Source organism: Salvia hispanica, chromosome 5, assembly GCF_029641045.1.
Source record: "Salvia hispanica isolate PSC_SH4W2 chromosome 5, Shi_PSC_v1, whole genome shotgun sequence".
In the NCBI taxonomy this organism is placed as follows: domain Eukaryota; kingdom Viridiplantae; phylum Streptophyta; class Magnoliopsida; order Lamiales; family Lamiaceae; genus Salvia; species Salvia hispanica.
The window spans coordinates 30,192,195-30,211,678 of record NC_142696.1 but is presented as its reverse complement, the minus strand read 5'-3'; the positions used below and the strand labels follow the sequence as shown (position 1 = coordinate 30,211,678).

General features: G+C 34.1%; 1 pseudogene; it reads left to right on the top strand.

Annotated features, from left to right (window-relative positions):
- Positions 1 to 21: 21 nt before the first annotated feature.
- Positions 22 to 14,643, top strand: LOC125189536 (wall-associated receptor kinase 5-like; annotated as a pseudogene).
- The last annotated feature ends 4,841 nt before the right edge of the window (positions 14,644 to 19,484 follow it).

Genomic DNA, 19,484 nt, shown 5'->3' with positions numbered 1-19,484 from the left:
ACGCCGTACACTTTGGATGAGATGATGCAGATGTTCAAAGCCTACTTGGCAGTCTCCGAAGACCCGGATGTTGGCACGAAGCAAACCGGGGAAACGTATTGGTGGCGCATCACTCGTCTTTACAATGAAATCCGGTCGGGGGGAACCATCCATCGCTATGATAGTATGGTGTGCAATTGCATCTACAGAGCCAGCGAGGCAATCGGTAAGTTCCAGGGGTATTACCAACAGGAAGAGCGGGCGGTGGGGAGCGGCAAGAGCGAGCTCGACATCATCAGTGCCGCCTTAGTGACCTACCAAAGCTTGGAGTTCAAAGCGTTCAAGTACCTCGCTTGTTGGCAGGAGGGGAGCCTTTATCCGAAGTATAGGGGCGGCGTAGTAACATCCTCCTCCAGCTCTTCTAGCAAACGGTCGAGGTCGGTACCCTATCCGACGGCGCCTGCGATGATGTGGCTACCTAGCTTGCCGGAACTAACTTGGGTAGCTCCGACGCTGGCCCGAGCAGTTCCCGCTGGCCGCAAGGAAGGAAGAAGGCGCCGACCAACCGCCTTCGCGCCCCGACTCCATCCGCCCCCGCTCCCGCTCCCTTTGTGCCACCTCAACCCCCGATCAACTCGTTGTGGGCCCTCTTGGGTGAACTCAATACGACCGATACGTCTAACATGAGTCCCGACCAACTTGCAACACATGTGGGAATGATACGGGGTCTCAAGAGAACATTGAGGATAGAGGACTAGTCTTCCAGGGGGTAATTTTTAGTCTTTAATTATGTAATTTTTAATTTGTAGGATTTTAATTATGTATTTTTTTATTTTCTAGGATTTTAATTATGTATTTTTATTTTTTAGGATTTTAATTATGTAATTTTTATTTTTTAATGTATTTTTATAATGTAGAAATGTTTTTAGTAATTGAAGTATTTAAATTTAATAATAGAATGGTGAGACCCTTGAATTTCTCCTTGCGGAAGAGCACGGATGTGAGTGTTGTGCTCTTGCCTAAGGACAAGGAGTAAAAGTGGGTCCGAGCCCACTTCTGTGCTCTTAGCTAAGAGCACGGATGGGGATGCTCTTAGTCTATGAAAATTAGTTTTATTTGTGGATGATACAAATTTTAATGATAAATTGGAAAAGTAAGAGAAAGAGTGAATAAGTAGGAGAGATAGAGAAAAAATGGATAGAGTATGAAAGCTATGAAAAAAGGTGGATAGATGGTAGGTATATGATGTATATGGAAAATTTTCTATTTTTAAAATGAAACTGCTAAAGTTTTTTATGGTAATGAAAAAAAAAAAAATTTGTGGAAGAAGAAAATATTTTATACTCCTTCTACAAAATTTGTTTCATTTTACTATTTTTTATTTGTCCCATAAAGTTTGCTCTAGTTAAAATCTTTCCGAAAATAGACATTAAATATAACTTCAATTTCTTCAATGTGAGACCCTTATTCCACTACATACCTCCATTTGATACAAAGTCAAAAACAATTTTTACAAACTCATGCCAAATCAAATTAGGACAAATTTTATGAGACGGAGGTAGTACGAATATAAAATTTGAAGTCTTACGAATATAAAACAACAGGCTTCGAGAGATATCCTCCGCTGCATAAAACATCAGTTTAAGGCTTAAAGCGTCTAAGACACGGTTGATATTATTTACTGCTTCGTTTTTGCTTTAAATCTCTGATTAATTTTGTGGTTAAAATTTGTGCCGATGATTCAGTACTATTCTTATATTAGCAAGAAGATTAGCTAAATTATATTATTGATTAATCTATTATCACACTGACAGGTTAACCTTGGTTTTGTTGTTATTTTTTCATTTTCTTAGGTATAATTTTAGCTTTATTTTTTTTATCCGCCAGTTATAAATTAATTATGTTATTGACTTCGTAATATTGAACACATTCTCTTTTGAAAAGGATAATCTACGTTTTTATTTGTCACACGATCTGCTACAAATAATTACGCGAATTTTCATATCATCTATTTAAAAAAGTAATCACTTCATAAGACACTTTTATTTTGAAAGATTAATTCTCTATTTATATGGTCAACAATATTCAACAATTTTGAAAAAGAATCGTTTACATTCCAAAATTTAATACGGCGATGGGACTATTCATACGATTAGGTGTTGAGATGGATTTGAAATAGTGTGAAAATATGGGGAGAATTACATTAAACATGCAAAATGATTACCTATTGTTTCATGGATTAAATTTCTTTTATTTGCATTTCATTTTAATGGATTCTGTTATCTATATTTAAAACGACATCAACTCTTTATATACACGGAGTACACAAAATTTCATAATCGTTTCATGTTTTTACAAAAAGATTTCAACACCGTTTAATGTTTTTACAAAAAGTTTTATCTTCGTTTCATATCGATGTAAATTTTTTTATCTTTGTTGTATATTTTGTACTCCATATAATTAAAGAATTCACTACTACGTCTAAACAAAGATAACAGAATGTATTAAATTAAGAGTGTATAAATTTTTTTGTATCATTTGTACAAACTTCAAAATTTATAGTAATATGAAACAGGGCATTTGTACTACTAATAATATAATTACCCCATGAAAAATTGAAAATATTGGTGCTTTGGTGCGGCGTTGCATTGTGTCACAATATAAGCCCAGTAACACTATTATTCAGTACACTTACAGAAAATTAACTAAAATACTTGAATAAATTATAATTATTGAATTAAATTTTTTTGCATAACACCAGTTTAATCACACATGACAATTATTTTAGCTCCGTAACACTATTAATCACTGGACCTACCAAAATATTGGAATTTTCTTGAAAGCTACTATCATCAACGGTTTTAACTAATACATACCAGAAATGGAATATGAAATTGGTGAGAAAAAGTGACTTTGTATCAGTACTATGATAAGGATATGTACCCATAAATGAATGAAAACACATTTATTGATTATAAAGGTGGTAAAATTGAACTTGGGTTTGTACAAGACGCCGTATTAATATATGTGAAGTCTAAACTAATTGACTTAGCACACATTAGTTGCTATATATTGTGTTGGAAACAAATCACTATTTCCATAGTTTGTTGACAAACATAATCTTGGTGTTTGAGAAACTCAACAATATGAATGTGATTGTGATGATCATCTTCATATTGTTCTCCAACAACACTAGTATTTTCATCATATAATAGCTTCTCCATAGCCAAGCCCAACTGCAACGATACTTGTGGAGACGTAAGCATCCCCTTCCCTTTCGGCATCACACCAGAATGCTACATCTCACAAGAATTCCTGCTCACTTGCAACCGCCCATCTTTCGATCCCCCCAAGGTTTTCTTGGGGGAATCCGATATCGAAATCACAGACATATCCCTGACGGGCAGTTCACGTTGCTGCATTCAATAGCGCGTGAATGTTTTTATAGCAGTGGCGTAAGATCTTCCACATTCAGCGACTGGATGCAGCTTGGTAACTACTTCACGGTGAATAATACCGTGAATAAATTCACTATCGTTGGCTGTTCCGCCATCGCCATGTTTGGCGGGTATACTATCGTCAACCATACTGTTGTCACAGGCGGCGCCGCCCTGTGCAGTTTGGAGGCTGATTTAAGTGAAGGGACGTGTAACGGCGCGGGCTGTTTCCAGACCGACATCCCCAATAGCGTGTCGGGTTATACTATTGGAATTCAAAGTTATACCAATTATACCACTACTTGGGACTTCAGCAACTGCAGTTATGCCTTTGTTGCTGAGGACTCCGCCTTCAAGTTTTCAAAGGATAATCTCACTAACTTGTCAAGTGTTAAAAGCCTTCCTGTGGTGGTTGATTGGGTCATCGGGAATGACACGTGCGAAGAGGCTGCGAGAAACGCCACCGGCTATGCTTGCGTCAGTGCAAATTCTCAATGCTACAAACCGATAAGCAACAACGGATATCGTTGTCGCTGCAATACTGGATTTGAAGGAAACCCTTATCTAAACGATGGATGTAGAGGTACTATTACTTTCTTAATTTTGTATTACGGTACCAAATTACTCACAAACACACCAAAGTTCCGGCACCGCGGTTTCGGTTCCGATTCCGGAAAATCTCTAACCGGAACCGAACCTTGAGCGTATTTCGCAGCTATGGTTATGGTTACGGTTCCGGTTTGAAAACCTCTGGTTCCGATTTTGGTTCCAAATTGGCGTTTTTCCGGTGGGTTGGTTCCGAATCCCTGCTTTCTTGTGTTTTTTTGCGGTTATGGTTCATTTCATGGTTTTCCTGCGGTTTTTTGCAATTCCAGGAACTACCTGGATCCGGCAGTTTTGACACGGTTTTGGTTCTAGAATTTTGGAACCTGAATTGGCCTTGCAAAAGTGACGGTTTCAGTTCCATTTAAATCTCACGGTTCTGATTCGGAACCTTAACCGCAGTTATGGTTTCACGGTTAACTGCTCGAACAGTAAGCCTTGGCATCTCTAACTCCATTACATTATTATATGAGTGAACTACAAAAACAGTCCCAAGACTATACGTTTATCTCGCCTTTAGTCCCTCGACTTTTAAAATATCTCCAGACAACCCTGGACTAAGCGTTTATCTCGAAAATGGTCATTTTTCATTATTTTCGGTCGAAAATACCCTTTTTTTTGGGGGGGGGGGGTTGCGGAGTTTGGGCAATTTGATCTTTTTACACTTTTAACATTTTAAATCCGATATTATTTTAGTGATGTACTAAATCTGATATTATTTCAAAATTATCATTCTTCTTCCCTTTTGTCATCCTTCACTTTGTTTTTCTATTTCAATATTAGATTTTTATATTTTAAATTTTAATTTTTAAATATCAATAAATTTTTATTAATTATTAAAATGATTAAATAACAAAAACTATTAGTTTTAATCGATATTTGATAGTGTCTAATATTTAATGAGTAAGATATGTCAACGCCAATTTAGTTTTAATCAATATTTAATAGTTTTAATAATAAATAAATCATATAACACGATTATGCTGAAATAAATATGTATCTAATGTAAAACTAATATAATTTTCGTTTATTTATCTGAAAACAATCAAAATTAACTAGAAATTTCAACAAAAATACTCCTATATAAAATTTGTAGTAGTATCAAATTTTTAGTCAGCTTCATACTCCCTCCGTCCCTAAAAATTTGTCACTTATTTCACTTTTTCGTCCGTCCCTAAAAATTTGTAACCTTTCACTTTTACCATATATGGTAGTAGACCCCACATTCCACTAACACATTCACACTCACATTTTATTTTAATAGTAATATATAAAAAAGGAATCACATGCCACTAACTTTTTTAAACCACTTTTATTACATTTCTTAAAACTCGTGCCGGTCAAATGGTGCCAAAATTTAAGGGATGGAGGGAGTAATATTTAATCACAAGCAATTATAATAACCAAACGATGGCTAAATAGAATAACTCTTATTTTTCCATCATGATTAATATTATTTTTCTGGACTTCTTCAATTCAGTTGAATATTATATTAAATAACAAAATTTAATAGTTTTAATCAATATTTATAGTGCCCATGAATTTAGTTTTAATTAGAAAAATTTATTGATATTCAAAAATCTAAAATTTAAAATTTAATTTTATAAAATTAAATCTAAAAGAAACAAAGTGAAGGATGACAAAAGGAAGAAGAATGATAATTTTTAAATAATATCAGATTTAGTACATCACTAAAATAATATCAGATTTAAAATGTTAAAAGTGTAAAAAGATAAAATTGCCCAGACCCCTCAAAAGGGTATTTTCGATCGAAAACAGTGAAAAAGGACCATTTTCTAGATAAACGCTTAGTCCAGAGTTGTCTGGGAATATTTTAAAAGTCCAGAGACTAAGTGCGAGATAAACGCATAGTCTATCTAGAAATTTTCAATCATGGTCATAATAGGAAACATGTCTTAGTCAAGATAAGAAACATATTAAACTTAAAATACATTAGAATTCATTATCCACTAGTCAGAATTATTACTGTACTTTTTTTATACTATATAATATTATTCTTCAGGTTGAACAACTGAACTAGTACAACTGTTTTGCAGATATTAATGAATGTTTAAAAGAGACTCTACATAATTGCAACAAGAACGCAATCTGCACTAATACAATAAGCAATTACACATGTACATGACCCACGGATTATGATGGTGATGAAATGGGTGAAGATGGCTGCAAAGAGAAGGCGCCCAAGGATATGAATATTATTTATGTCTTGATTGGTATATATTCTTGGTTTTATAAGTTTCATAGTAATCATGATTTAATCTTTCAATTCTTATTCAAATTTTGGCTACTTGAATTTTACAAATAGGAGTTTCAGTTGGGTTTGTTTGTCTACTACTTAGCACCATCCTCCTCTACTTGGACCTCAAGAGAAGATCACAAAATAAGATGAAGCAGAAATAAGATGTTACAAGAGAAACTCACTACCAGAGAAGCCTCATCAGACATGGTCATCATTTTCAGTTCTTCCGAGCTAGAAAAGGCCACCAACAGCTTCCAAAACAACATGGTCATCGGCAGAGGCGACTTTGGCACTGTGTACAAAGGAGTTCTAGCGGATGCAAGAATAGTTGCCATCGAGAGGTCTATAAGAATTGATCCCACACAAATCGAGCAGTTCATCAACGAGATTGTTGTTCTGTCTCAGATCAACCACAGGAATGTAGTCAGGCTTCTTGGTTGTTGCCTTGAAACATATGTTCCGCTATTAGTCTACGAGTTCATCAACAGTGGCACCCTTTCTTCGCACTTGCAGAATGAGGCTAAGGCGCGTGCTCTTGATTGGCGCACGCGTCTAAGGATCGCTGCAGAAACTGCGGGGGTTCTCTCGTATCTGCACTCTTCAGCTCCTACTCCAATTAAACATAGAGATGTCAAACCGGATAACATCCTTTTAGACCATAGGTTTGTTGGAATCGTGGTCCGGTCAATGCAATTTGACGGATCATTCAAGTGACGAAATATTTAATTTTGATAAAATTAAATAATTTATAATCGATCTAAAAGAAACAAAGTGAAGGATGACAAAAGGAAGAAGAATGATAATTTTGAAATAATATCAGATTTAGTACATCGCTAAAATAATATCAGATTTAAAATGTTAAAAGTGTAAAAAGACAAAATTGTCCAGACCCCCCAAAAGGGTATTTTCGACCGAAAACAGTGAAAAATGACCATTTTCCAGATAAACGCTTAGTCCAGATCTAGTTGTCTGGGAATATTTTGAAAGTCCAGAGACTAAGGGTGTAACAACCCAGATTTCTAGGGTATAATAAATACGGCGACTGCTACTTAGGCGAACTTAAAGGCAACAAGAACGTAGACTAGGGTTTCATTTAAAGAGATTTGACCAAGTGTTTAATGAACTATCAAGGCAATAAGTCAATGGCTTAATCACGAAAATCAAGATTTAATAGATAACATAGGCTAAGCTCAAAAGTCAAGGGTTTGTTGTAAATCCAACAAAACGCAATATTTCACAATATTCCAATTCAAAGAAATAAGTTCAAATCAACCAAAGATAAATAGTTTCAAAAATTCAGCGGAAGCAATCCAAGAGAAAGCGAAGCCATGTATGAAGACACGACTACACTCAAAGTTCCAAACAACCATTTTATTCGATTCAACTGTCTCAACACCACCGACCGCCCGTCGCCGCTCAACCTGCACATAGGGAAAACACATGCAGGACTGAGTATTTTAAATATTCTCAGTGGACTCATGCCAAAACATTTTATAGTTATGCCACCCTTACCATAGTGAACTCGAGGTTTAGCATTTATTTAAAGAATAGCATCGAGTATCACAAAAATATTTCATGGACTGGCCATTCAAACAATACCTCCCATTTTCTCATCAATCAACAATATCATGGTGCGACGAAGTGTGGCCACACTTTCGCCCACGAGACCGGCCGACTAGCAAGGACGGCTCCCGATCTCCCGTGTACACTAGCCTGATAGGGTTTGCGGCCCTACTCAGACCCGAATTCGTTTATATAGCCCTAAAGCCTAATGGAGCGCACTCGCAAACTAGGCATCAGGCACACACAATATCCAAAATAATCATAGGCATGGCATAACAGTTTAATCCACCCTTATCGCTCCACTTTCATATATTTGCAACATAAGAGAGAGTTTAAGAATAAAGCCCACCTCGATTCCTAGGCCACAAGTATGTTCTTCTTCTTGCTATCACTCCGTGAGCGCGAGTTCTCACCTTTAATTTATGTATTTCAAGTAAGTCTCAATCATGGATCAAAATCATGCATGTTCTCACGTTTCCCTTCTTCCCATCGATTATTTTTAATATCACCATTCAAAATCAAAGTACGATTATCATAACGCTTTTATTTGCACAACAACTCCAGATTTATCATCAAATCGTGTCACGCATGAGTGTTTCAAAACACACCCACCCACACACACGATCACACGCACCAACACACACACACACGGTTTCACACACGCATACACACACATGTGCATCCCATTCATCAATTAATTTCTCCTTCACTCATTCTAAATGCACGTGGACTCAAGAACACCGATTAATCGGTAGGTGAAGAAAAGATCAAAATAAAAATACCTTTTCGATAGAACAAACGGTAGGAAACAAGTAGTAGCCTTGGTTCTTCAAGATTTCTTGAATTGCAACTTCAATTCTTCTCCAAAGATGAAGAATTAATGGAGAAAAGTAGAAGAAAATTTGAGAGAGAGTGGGAGAGAGAGATCAAAATTTTGGGAGAGTGGGGGCGTGATTTTGTGATGCTAGGGTTTTGATTCTCCTCCTATATTTATAGAGTGCAAGATATAATCCAATAATTAAATAAATAAAGATTTGGAGGAGATTTGGTGGTTGTAGTTGGCGTGATTTGCTAGGAGAAATAAGGGGGTTTCGAATTTTTGGCTATTTAATTAGCCTATGATTTAATTCAAATATTTTACGGAGTAGAATAAAATATCACGGAGCAGAATAAAATAATAAATCCTCCCTAAAATATAGAAGTAGGCGTGAATTTCAATTCCTTACAAGGAATTTAATTAAAATCCTAATTTAAATAGGATATGGCAAGATCTTCTTAGATTTGGCAAGATATACTAGGATATTTGAATTTATTTATGGAAGAGAATAAATAAGAGATCAAATAATAAAATAAAATCCCTTCTCCCATAAAATAAGGGGATTTTCGAAAATCCACCTAAAAACAACATAAGGGCCGAAAATTTATGGAACAATTAAGGAATATTCGGACTTTGGATTTAATTTAGATAATTATCTCAAGCAATAATTAAATCCAGGAAAAATAGGATTCCTTTCCAAAATTGGGAGGGGTCGAAAATTCCATGCAATTAATTAGTGATCCTATTAAATCTCACTCATCTCTTAGGAAAATAATTCACCACAATTATTTTACCTCCACTTCACATTTTTCAACGACTTTGACCAATTCACGGCCACGTCATATTTTCCACAATATTGACTATTCCATAGCCACGTCATATATTCAACAAGTTTGACTATTCAACTCATACTCAACTCCATATCGCAATTAGGTCACAAAGAATATTGCAATAAATCACTCATCATTTAATCCACATATATCATAACATTAAAAGCATTTAATGCAAAAAATTTTCACGTCTCAAAAAATTAGGGTTTGAAAAAGTGGGATGTTACAAAGGGCGAGATAAACGCATAGTCTATCTAGAAATTTTCAATCATGGTCACAATAGGAAACATGTCTTAGTCAAGATAAGAAACATATTAGGCTTAAAATACATTAGAATTCATTATCCACTAGTCAGAATTATTACTGTACTTTTTTTATACTATATAATATTATTTTTCAGGTTGAACAACTGAACTAGTACAACTGTTTTGCTGATATTAATGAATGTTTAAAAGAGACTCTACATAATTGCAATAAGAATGCAATCTGCACTAATACAATAAACAATTACACATGTACATGACCCAAGGATTACGATGGTGATGAAATGGGTGAAGATGGCTGCAAAGAGAAGGCGCCCAAGGATATGAAGATTATTTATGTCTTGATTGGTATATATTCTTGGTTTTACAAGTTTCATAGTAATCATGGTTTAATCTTTCAAATCTTATTCAAATTTTGGCTACTTGAATTTTACAAATAGGAGTTTCATTTGGGTTTGTTTGTCTACTACTTAGCATTATCCTCCTCTACTTGGACCTCAAGAGAAGATCACAAAATAAGATGAAGCAGAAATAAGATGTTACAAGAGAAACTCACTACCAGAGAAGCCTCATCAGACATGGTCATCATTTTCAGTTCATCCGAGTTAGAAAAGGCCACTAACAGCTTCCAAAACAACATGGTCATTGGCAGAGGCGACTTTGGCACTGTGTACAAAGGAGTTCTAGCGGATGCAAGAATAGTTGCCATCGAGAGGTCTATAAGAATTGATCCCACACAAATCGAGCAGTTCATCAACGAGATTGCTGTTCTGTCTCAGATCAACCAGATCAACCACATGAATGTTTTCAGGCTTCTTGGTTGTTGCCTTGAAACATATGTTCCGCTTTTAGTCTACGAGTTCATCAACAATGGCACCTTTTCTTCGCACTTGCAGAATGAGGCTAAGGCGCGTGCTCTTGATTGGCGCACGTGTCTAAGGATCGCTGCAGAAACTGCGGGGTTCTCTCGTATCTGCACTCTTCAGCTTCTACTCCAATTAAACATAGAGATGTCAAACCGGATAATATCCTTTTAGACCATAGGTTTGTTGGAATCGTGGTCCGGTCAATGCAATTTGACGGATCATTCAAGTGACGAAATATTTAATTTTGATTAAATTAAATAATTTATAATCGATCTACGCTCCGAGTAGATGATTGTGGTATATTCATTTTCTCTAAATCGATTCCCGGTGAGTGTGAAATAATATATCAAAGAATGTCACGATATATGGAGATATATAATTAATTAATTAATTAATTAATTAATTAATTAATTTTGGACACGTAGATAAAACAATGTGGCAATTGAGCATACGGAGAAAGCTTCGTAGAATGCATGCACATTGATCGGGTTGTCCAGATACATTTCTGGAATGAACAACTACGTGAGAGGTGTCTAGATACATCCGTCCAGGTTCATCCTCCATGGTTGACGTTTGTAACGTCTGTAACGGCTAGTAACCCCCGGCGGTTACAATCTAGCCATCATGACACTCATTATTATGAGTGTTGACTCCATCAATTCAAATGAGTGGGCTTGGCCTATAAATAGGCATGCATACTCTTGCATTCTCTACACCATCACAAGCATTCTAGAAGACATAAGCTCTCTCCCTCTCTTGCATTGTTCTTCTGTCGAAGCTCTGCCCTCTCCTCCATCCAGTTCGTCGGAGCTCTGCTGATAGCGGTGCTGCTTCACCAGAGACGTAGCCGTTTTATCTTTGGGGACGAAACGCCAATCCGAAGAACACTACCGAGGCGTATCTCGTCTTGCGGAAAGAGGCCTCCTCGACTCGGCTAAATCTTTTACGGTTTACAGTTTCAATTTTCTATTTGTAGTTTCAGTTTTCCATTTGTATTTCTTCTTGGGTTGTATTACGCCCGTTTAGTTTAGCTCTTGTAAATCCAGGAATCCAACAATCGCAAGACGAGATATAACTTGCCTTTGAAGGGATTTGGACCTATAAACTGAAACTAAAACTTTCGAAACTTTAAACACCTTTGCTTGGAGATGTCGACTGAATCAAACACTGCCGCTGCCACCACTCTGGCCACCACCGCCGCCATCATTTCCTCCACTATGACATCCACCACGATGATGCCAACTCCCGGGCTCTATCCATCTTCATCAACAACCCCTTGGGTGTATACTAATACCCATGGGCTCACTGGTGGATCCACCTCAAGTGGGTCGGTTGGTTCCACTTTTAGTGGTTCCTTCGGATCCTTTAATGGATCGAGTGTTGGGGCCTTCGGGTCTCACACGAGTGTTGGGGCCTTCGGGTCCAACACGGGTGCCGGTTCCTTCGTGTCTGGTACGACCATGGCAGGCTCTATGCCCAACATGAATGGTGGGGGCTCTATGCCCAACCATGTTGTTGGCTCCTTCGGGGATAACGAGATTGGTTCCTTCAATGGACCAAGTGCGACACCTTTGGCACCAAAAATGATGCCACCTGCCGAGAAGCCACCAAAGTTTGGAGGATCTGACTTCAAACGGTGGTACCAAAAGATGTTGTTCTACTTGACAACATTGGGCGTCGCCAACTTACTCATGGAAAGCGAGCCACCCGCGCCAAGTGATCAAGAGACAAGCGTTGAGATCATGGCGGACTATGAAGCATGGCGCAAAGGAGACTATCTTTGTAAAAATTTCATTCTAAGTGCATTAGATGATAGTTTGTACAATGTATACTCCAATATAACTACATCCAAAGAGATGTGGGAAAGCCTAGAAAAGAAGTATAGTATCGACAATGCTGCCGGTACGGAACATGTTGTAGTATCCAAGTTTACGAACTACAAGATGGTCGACTCTCGACCAGTCATGGAACAAGTTCAAGAGTTCCAGATGATCATCCAGAGACTCGTGGCTGAAGGGATGAGCTTGCCCGACAACTTTGTACGGTGCATACTCATCGAGAAGCTTCCACCTAGTTGGAAGGACTTTAAGAACTACCTCAAGAACAAGCGAAAGATGATGAGTCTTGAAGACTTGATCGTGAAGTTGTGCATCGAGGCCGACGTGTGCAAAATCGATCAGAAGGCCTTTAAGGACTACAACCCCCTTGATTGAGGCCAAAGCTAACTTGTTGGAGCGGGGCGGTCCCTCCAACAAACGCCCTCGCCAAAATCGTCCCAATGAGAAGGACAAAGGGAAGGGAAAACATCCTACAAAGAAGTTTGAAGGCGAATGCTACAAGTGTGGCAAAATTGGTCACTTTGCCAATTGACTGCCGCAGCAAGAAGAAGAAGCCGGCAACCCACGTCGTTGAGAAGGAGTTCAAGGACTGGGATGAAGATGACCTCGTTGTCGTGGTCACCGAAGAAGTGAACCTTATTGACAACAATGGTGGTTGGTACATCGACACCGGCGCTACTTGACGGATCATTCAAGTGACGAAATATTTAATTTTGATTAAATTAAATAATTTATAATCGATCTACGCTTCGAGTAGATGATTGTGGTATATTCGTTTTCTCTAAATCGATTCCCGGTGAGTGTGAAATAATATATCAAAGAATGTCACGATATATGGAGATATATAATTAATTAATTAATTAATTAATTAATTAATTTTGGACACGTAGATAAAACAATGTGGCAATTGAGCATACGGAGAAAGCTTCGTAGAATGCATGCACATTGATCGGGTTGTCCAGATACATTTCTGGAATGAACAACTACGTGAGAGGTGTCTAGATACATCCGTCCAGGTTCATCCTCCATGGTTGACGTTTGTAACGTCTGTAACGGCTAGTAACCCCCGGCGGTTACAATCTAGCCATCATGACACTCATTATTATGAGTGTTGACTCCATCAATTCAAATGAGTGGGCTTGGCCTATAAATAGGCATGTATACTCTTGCATTCTCTACACCATCACAAGCATTCTAGAAGACATAAGCTCTCTCCCTCTCTTGCATTGTTCTTCTGTCGAAGCTCTGCCATCTCCTCCATCCAGTTCGTCGGAGCTCTGCTGATAGCGGTGCTGCTTCACTAGAGACGTAGCCGTTTTATCTTTGGGGACGAAACGCCAATCTGAAGAGCACTACCGAGGCGTATCTCGTCTTGCGGAAAGAGGTCTCCTCGACTCGGCTAAATCTTTTATGGTTTACAGTTTCGATTTTCTATTTGTAGTTTCAGTTTTCCATTTGTATTTCTTCTTGGATTGTATTACGCCCGGCTAGTTTATCTCTTGTAAATCCAGGAATCCAACAAGGTTGACGGTAAAGGTGTCAGATTTTGGAGCATCAAAGCTGGTTCCTATTGATCTCGCGCAGCTAACCACGGTGGTGCTAGGAACTCTGGGATACCTTGATCCTGAGTACATGCTGACAAACCAGTTAACAGAAAAGAGTGATGTTTACAACTTTGGAGTTGTTCTGCTAGAGCTAGTCACGGGGCGTAAAGCATTGAGTTTTAATAGGCCGATAGAGGAGAAGAGTTTATCCAACTATTTCCTTTATGTACTCGAGAAGGATTTGTTGGTAAAAATTATTGATGAAAAAATTGTGGGTTTAGAAAATATGGAGCAGATATATGCAGTTTGTGAACTAGCAAAAGAGTGCTTGAATGTGAAGGGAGTAGATAGGCCAAGTATGAAGGAGGTCGCAATGGAGCTGGAAGGGATAATACGGAGAGAGAAGCACTCGTGGGCAACAAATGCAGATAATGAAGAAGAGATTCAGTCTCTGATTCCGAATGGTCATGATGGAACGAGTGGTGTGAGATATGATAGTATTGGCATGGATCATATTATTTTGCCAATCAATGGAGAAGATGATATTCATTTTACTTTGAGCATTTATATACGTGTATTGATATTCATTTTGAGTAAGGTGATTAAATTGTTCCTTCAATTTTGTGATCAAGTTGTTGTTTAATTTTAGAATTTTGTTATATAAATTATGAGTCAGTGGCGAATCCATAATTTGTCAGCGGCGAATCCATAATTTTTGAAATTGACATGTGGTAGTTGTCAGTTTTGCATCGAAGTTGTTAGTGTTTTATCGCAATGAAGTCTTCTTTTTCAGTAATTATTATCCTAATCACGCAAGAAATGCAGAACACTTCAAACTAGTTATTAATTTATTAATTATTAGCTCAAGTTAACTACTAGTTTGTTTCTTAATTATGTAAACTGTTGAAATGTCGTTTATGCAGTATGTTAAGAATAATTTCACTAATAAACTAATCTTTGTTTTGCTGTTAAATATTGTACTACTAATAGTCTAATACTATACGATTGCCCGGTCAATGTTTGAATTTCTATTCGGAGCCTAATCTTTTTATACAAATGAAAAACCAAAGAAATAAATAATTGGGCATTTGCAGAGGACGGGAGTTTCTTTAGATTTTCAACGTGTTCACTGTTCACGGATATTATACTTAAACAAAGACTGCATAGACAAACTCTTGGTCTTGGATTCTAGTATATAAAGTACAAGAATTTTATCTAATTTTTTACTTTAACTAATTATTATTATTTAGGTTAAAATACATAAACCTTTTAATCCATTGGAATTAATGTACCACCATCGTTGAGAAATTTCCAAAAATTTGAGTTATTCGCCTTGAAATTTGGACTCATTACACGTTCAAAAAATCGAAATTTATGCATTTTTCGTCATAATTGAAAACGATAGCATAGGAAAAATGATATGTTGAAAAAAAAAACAATCGTAAGTAATAAGTACGTGTCTGTGTGTTTTAATTGCTATTGGCGTTCTTTGCCGTAACAAGTAGCAGTAGTATATAAATAAAGAGTAAAAATAAATTAATAAAAATTGTATATACAAAATATCCTTAAATTTTAAATCGATTTTTATTTAAACCGGTTTTCAAATAAACTAGTTATTCCTTTACTTGATTACCCTTTTATTATATTTGTTAAGTTAAATCACTACCAATTACATGGATTATATATGGAAATATGAAATATATGGTTGACCAATGGAACAAACTGGTGCCATAAACTGAAGAATGATAAATTTGCCGATTTTAATAGTATTGTTGCATCATATAGTTTGCCTAGTCATTTTATTCCATCTACATGCAATAATATCTTATTCAGGGTGCAAGTACTTTTGATTTTTTTTAAATTGTACTTAAACAATTCTAAAATAGATTGAAAATATAATTATTTTATAATCTTAAATTAATTTCTTTTAGAAATTTATGTTTATAACAAAAAAATATATGTTTATAACAAAAAATTTAATTTGATAGGTATATCTATGATTATTTAAAATTTAAAATTATTTAATTTAGAATTAATATTTTTATAGTAATAAAATAATTAAATGTGAATGATTATGATTATTTAATTTTAAAAAAAAAAAATCATTTACTAATAAGATAACTAGACGTGAATAACTATGATTATTTCTTTTGATGATAACACTAAAAAATTAAGTATAATGTCGTATTTTTAACTTGGAATTTTAATAATTATTAAATAATAAAATAATTGGATGTGAAGTAATATTACTTCGTTAGATAATAATACTAAGAAAGTAAGTATATATATGTGATCATATCATAACCCATAATTATGGCGATAACCTAATAACCCTCATTTTATGGACGAAAAATATCATTTTATGGAACAGAATATCATTTTATGGAATTAAAGTATCATTTTATGCATGCTGAAAAAATATCATTTTACCGTGTATAAATATCATTTTTAATAAAAATGATACTTTTGACCCATAAAATGATAGGGTTATTAGGTTATCACATAAATATGAGTTATGATATGATCGCACCCCTATATATATATAGGGATGTATTCAAATCCTTTTCCTATCTTTTATCCTTTTTCCTTCTTAATCCTAGCCCCACGATTTTGTCATCTGACGGTTAGATTAATGCCACATGTCATTTAGTAATACACATTTTCATTCTAATAATGCAACATTATAGACTAATAATGCACAATTTCATTCTAATAATGCATAACGGCTAATAATACAACATTATAGACTATACGCGTGTAGTTATTTTTACAACTTAGAATTATAAGAGTTATTTAATAATATTATTAGATGTGATATATTAATATTATTTCATTTCAAGATAATAAGAAATTAAGTATATCTGCATGTAGTCGTTTCTATAACTTGGAATTTTGAAATTATTTAATAATAAAATAATTAGATGTGAATGACTATCATGATTATTTTGTTTGATGTTAACACTAAGAAAGTAAGTATATATACATATAGTCGTTTTTATAACTTGGAATTCAAAAAATTATTTGATGATGAAGTAATTGAATGTGAATGACTATGATTATTCTGTTTGATTGATAACACTAAAAAAAGTAAGTATATATGCATGTAGTCGTCCTAATAACTTGGAAATTTTAAAATTATTTAATAGTAAAAAATAACTAGATGTTTAAGACTTTGATTATTTAATTGATGCTAACACTAAGAAATTAAGTATTTATATGCATGTAATCATTTTTTATTTAATAATTAAATAATTTACTATGATTAAATTGCTAGATGATAACACTAAGAAATTAAGTATATATGGCTGTAGTCGTTTTTTTTTAACTTAGAATTTTAAGTATTAAGCATTTAATAATAAAATAATTGGATGTGAGATACTCCTATTTTTACTGTGTTGGAAGATAACACTAAGAAATTAAGTATACAATCACGTAGTTATTTTTTTAGTAACTTAAAAATTTTAAAAATTTTGATAACAAAATAAATGGATGTGAATGACTATGATTATGTCATTTGATGGTAGCACTAAAAAATTAAGTGTATATACATGTAGTCATTTTTAGAATTTAGAAATTTAAAAATTAATTAATGATAAAATAATTGGATGCAAATATATTATTATTGTGTTGGATGATAACACTAAAAAATTAAGTATATATGCATATTCATTTTAAATCTATAGAATTATAAAAATTATTTAATAATAAAATAATTTTATGTGAATGACTATGATTATTTCGTTCGATGATAACACAAAGAAATTAAGTACGTATGCATGTAGTCATTTTTATAAAATCATTTTGATAATAAATAATTGGATGTGAATGACTATGATTAAATTTTTTTATTATAACACAATTAAGTATATATGCATGTAATTGTTTTTATAACTTAGAATTAAAAGAATTATTTAATAATAGAATAACTAGATGCGGAATATATTAATATTATTTCGTTGGATGATAACACTATGAAATTAATTATATAATAATGTAGTCATTTTTATAACTTGAAATTTTAAAAATTACTAATAATAAAATAATTGGATGTGAAGCCTAGCTATAATTCTTTTTTATGGTAACACAAAGAAATTAAGTATATATGCATGTAGTTAATTTTATAATTTAAAAATTAAAAATTATTTAATAATAAAATAATTGAATGTGTATGTCTATAATTAAATTGTTGGATTATAATACTTAGAAATTAGAAATTAAGTATATAGTTATATAGTCATTTGTAACTTAAAATTTTAAGGACTATTTATTTAATAATAATAAATCAGATACAAAATGATATTATTTCTTTGGATTATAACACTAAAAATAAATACTAAAAATTTTGTATATAATGATACAGTCGTTTGTTATAAGTAGAAATGCAATTAATGTATGTTATCTATGGAATTGATCACTAAACGTTTCCTTAATGTGTAATACTGATTATGATAAACTTAATTTTCCATAATGAGCATAGAAGGCTAATTATGTAATACCTTAAATTGAGTAATAATCATAAGTGAATATAAAATACCTAAAATATCCAATTTTGTATATACAATTTTTGTTAATTTATCACTACCCATAAATAAAATTACCCATAACTGAATTTTCAAAGATTTTTGCATAATTTATTGGACCATTAGTTGGAGCATAATTAAAACATATATTCAGTGGACCCACCAAAATATTGGGATTTTCTCCGAAGCATGCTATTGATCGGGTTAAAGAGTAGGCCTCCTTATTCGGCCTATTCCGGTTCTAACCAGACCAATTGACCGGTTAATCGGTTTTAAATTTTTATAAATCCTAGAACTAGAATCGGAACAGAAACCAAACCGGAACCGGTTCAATACTAAAAAAATAGTTCAATACTAAAAAAATAATAATCCAACATCTAGAAATATAACAAATAATACCTAAAAGTTCAAATAAATACACAAAAATTACAAACCAACAATACAATAATATTCATATATGAATAAGAGTGATGCCAAGTGTAGTAGGTCGGACTTGTTTATGTTAGCAATTTTTTAATACAAAAATAGGAGTTCTAAACTTTAGCAATTTATAAAAATGAATTTCATTTTCCTTTTTTTGGCTAAACAAATATTCATTGGAATTTCCAATACTAATTGATCTTGGTGTGACTTTTTGGTTTATAATGGAACGGTTAATAAATTATTCACGAATAGGTTAAAATCGTATGTTAAAGGAATTATTACATAAATTTGTTATAAAGTTAAATTTCTATGAAATAATATTGTATTTGTATAAGTTACTCCGTATTTTGGAAATAAAAAATAAACTTATGATGTCCTACTCATTGTAGTTAGTTCATAAAAAAATGGATTAGTGAAAAAATTGTAGATTCAAAGTATCACGGTTTAAACATTTTAAATACTTCAAAAAACAGAGCTCGCAAATCTAACACTGTTTAAATCTAAAAATCATTCGATGTTTCAAATTATTTTACTTTAATTC